Source organism: Rutidosis leptorrhynchoides, chromosome 7, assembly GCF_046630445.1.
Source record: "Rutidosis leptorrhynchoides isolate AG116_Rl617_1_P2 chromosome 7, CSIRO_AGI_Rlap_v1, whole genome shotgun sequence".
Taxonomy (NCBI): domain Eukaryota; kingdom Viridiplantae; phylum Streptophyta; class Magnoliopsida; order Asterales; family Asteraceae; genus Rutidosis; species Rutidosis leptorrhynchoides.
The window spans coordinates 120,526,322-120,529,487 of record NC_092339.1 but is presented as its reverse complement, the minus strand read 5'-3'; the positions used below and the strand labels follow the sequence as shown (position 1 = coordinate 120,529,487).

The 3,166-nt window shown below is 34.5% G+C and overlaps 1 non-coding gene across 1 annotated transcript; it reads left to right on the top strand.

Annotated features, from left to right (window-relative positions):
- The first annotated feature begins 455 nt into the window (after nt 1-455).
- Nucleotides 456-562, top strand: LOC139860904 (small nucleolar RNA R71). The gene has a single exon (XR_011763531.1). It is a non-coding gene; the product is annotated as a small nucleolar RNA R71 (small nucleolar RNA).
- Nucleotides 563-3,166: the final 2,604 nt, after the last annotated feature.

Genomic DNA, 3,166 nt, shown 5'->3' with positions numbered 1-3,166 from the left:
TGTTGAAATTCCTATTAAACTGAGCACGTCCCTGAAACTGATTGTTATTCTGCTGACTAATATAATTAATTTCTTCTTTCTGATTCATAGTCAAACCCGCATCACAATCTTTGCCCAGATGTAAACCCCCACAATACTCACACCCAACCTTCATACCATGAATATCCTTATTCATCTTCTCCAAATTCCTACCAAACGAATCCAATTTAGCACTTATAGACCCAAAATCATCATAAGCACCTGTACCTGTAGTCTCTGTTCTCTTAACTGAAGCTGAATGGAAAGACTCATGATCCTGATGCCACTCATGAGAGTAAGCAGCTTGCTTTTCAATGATCTCTAGCGCCTCTTCTTCGGTCTTATCCATTAACGTACCACCTGCGGCTTGATCAATAGTCTGACGAGTAGGGATATCACAACCTTTGTAGAAAATCTGGACCTTCTGTAAATCATTCAACCCATGTTGCGGGCATGAGCGTAACAAAGTAGCAAAACGGTCCCAAGCATCAAACAATGTATCACTGCTCTTTTGTCTAAATTGAGAAATTTCAGCTTGAAGTCTAGCAGCTCGAGACGCAGGGAAAAACTTCGATAAAAACTTATCCTCCAAAGTCTCCCAAGAGGTAATCGTGCCCTCTGGTTGCTTATCTAACCATCTCTTAGCTTCTCCCTTAAGAGTCCAAGGAAAAAGCCTTGTCTTGACTGAAGTATCGGCAACCTCATGCAACTTAAACAAATTGCAAACATCATTAAAATTACGAAGATGCTCGTTAGCATCCTCAGTATCCTTGCCATAAAATTGGCAATCAGAAGAAATCAAATTCAGGATCTGCCCTGTAATTTGAAAAGGCTGAGTGATGTTCGGTTGAGTAATCGAATTGCCTTGGCCCCCTCGTGTGGCCTTCAACTTTTGTGCCATAGTCTGAGGATGAGGTGGTTGTTCTTGGTCCGCCATATCTTCAGTCTCGGAAAGATCTAAGGAGATGTAAGATTCTTCTTCTTCTCTGATTTCAGGTGGTGTATCGGGCACCACAGTCTCAGAACTACTTCCCAAATTAATTATATTAACACTGTGGACTGTTGTTCGTGACTTAACTGAAATGTCCCGTTCTTATTGATTAAAAACGTTCCATATTAATTGATTTCGTTGCGAGGTTTTGACCTCTATATGAGACATTTTTCAAAGACTGCATTCATTTTAAAACAAATCATAACCTTTATTTCATCAATAAAGGTTTAAAAAGCTTTACGTAGATTATCAAATAATGATAATATAAAATATCCTGTTTACACACGACCATTACATAATGGTTTACAATACAAATATGTTACAACAAAATAAGTTTCTTGAATGCAGTTTTTACACAATATCATACAAGCATGGACTCCAAATCTCGTCCTTATTTAAGTATGCGACAGCGGAAGCTCTTAATAATCACCTGAGAATAAACATGCTTAAAACGTCAACAAAAATGTTGGTGAGTTATAGGTTTAACCTATATATATCAAATCATAATAATAGACCACAAGATTTCATATTTCAATACACATCCCATACATAGAGATAAAAATCATTCATATGGTGAACACCTGGTAACCAACATTAACAAGATGCATATATAAGAATATCCCCATCATTCCGGGACACCCTTCGGATATGATATAAATTTCGAAGTACTAAAGCATCCGGTACTTTGGATGGGGTTTGTTAGGCCCAATAGATCTATCTTTAGGATTCGCGTCAATTAGGGTGTCTGTTCCCTAATTCTTAGATTACCAGACTTAATAAAAAGGGGCATATTCAACCATAGAATGTAGTTTCACGTACTTGTGTCTATTTTATAAATCATTTATAAAACCTGCATGTATTCTCATCCCAAAATATTAGATTTTAAAAGTGGGACTATAACTCATTTTCACAGATTTTTACTTCGTCGGGAAGTAAGACTTGGCCACTGGTTGATTCACGAATCTATAACAATATATACATATATATCAAAGTATGTTCAAAATATATTTACAACACTTTTAATATATTTTGATGTTTTAAGTTTATTAAGTCAGCTGTCCTCGTTAGTAACCTACAACTAGTTGTCCACAGTTAGATGTACAGAAATAAATCGATAAATATTATCTTGAATCAATACACGACCCAGTGTATACGTATCTCAGTATTGATCACAACTCAAACTATATATATTTTGGAATCAACCTCAACCCTGTATAGCTAACTCCAACATTCACATATAGAGTGTCTATGGTTGTTCCGAAATATATATAGATGTGTCGACATGATAGGTCGAAACATTGTATACGTGTCTATGGTATCTCAAGATTACATAATATACAATACAAGTTGATTAAGTTATGGTTGGAATAGATTTGTTACCAATTTTCACGTAGCTAAAATGAGAAAAATTATCCAATTTTGTTTTACCCATAACTTCTTCATTTTAAATCCGTTTTGAGTGAATCAAATTGCTATGGTTTCATATTGAACTCTATTTTATGAATCTAAACAGAAAAAGTATAGGTTTATAGTCGGAAAAATAAGTTACAAGTCGTTTTTGTAAAGGTAGTCATTTCAGTCGAAAGAACGACGTCTAGATGACCATTTTAGAAAACATACTTCCACTTTGAGTTTAACCATAATTTTTGGATATAGTTTCATGTTCATAATAAAAATCATTTTCTCAGAATAACAACTTTTAAATCAAAGTTTATCATAGTTTTTAATTAACTAACCCAAAACAGCCCGCGGTGTTACTACGACGGCGTAAATCCGGTTTTACGGTGTTTTTCGTGTCTCCAGGTTTTAAATCATTAAGTTAGCATATAATATAGATATAGAACATGTGTTTAGTTGATTTTAAAAGTCAAGTTAGAAGGATTAACTTTTGTTTGCGAACAAGTTTAGAATTAACTAAACTATGTTCTAGTGATTACAAGTTTAAACCTTCGAATAAGATAGCTTTATATGTATGAATCGAATGATGTTATGAACATCATTACTACCTTAATTTCCTTGGATAAACCTACTGGAAAAGATAAAAATGGATCTAGCTTCAACGGATCCTTGAATGGCTCGAAGTTCTTGAAGCAGAATCATGACACGAAAACAAGTTCAAGTAAGATCATCACTTGAAATAAGATTGTTATAGTTATA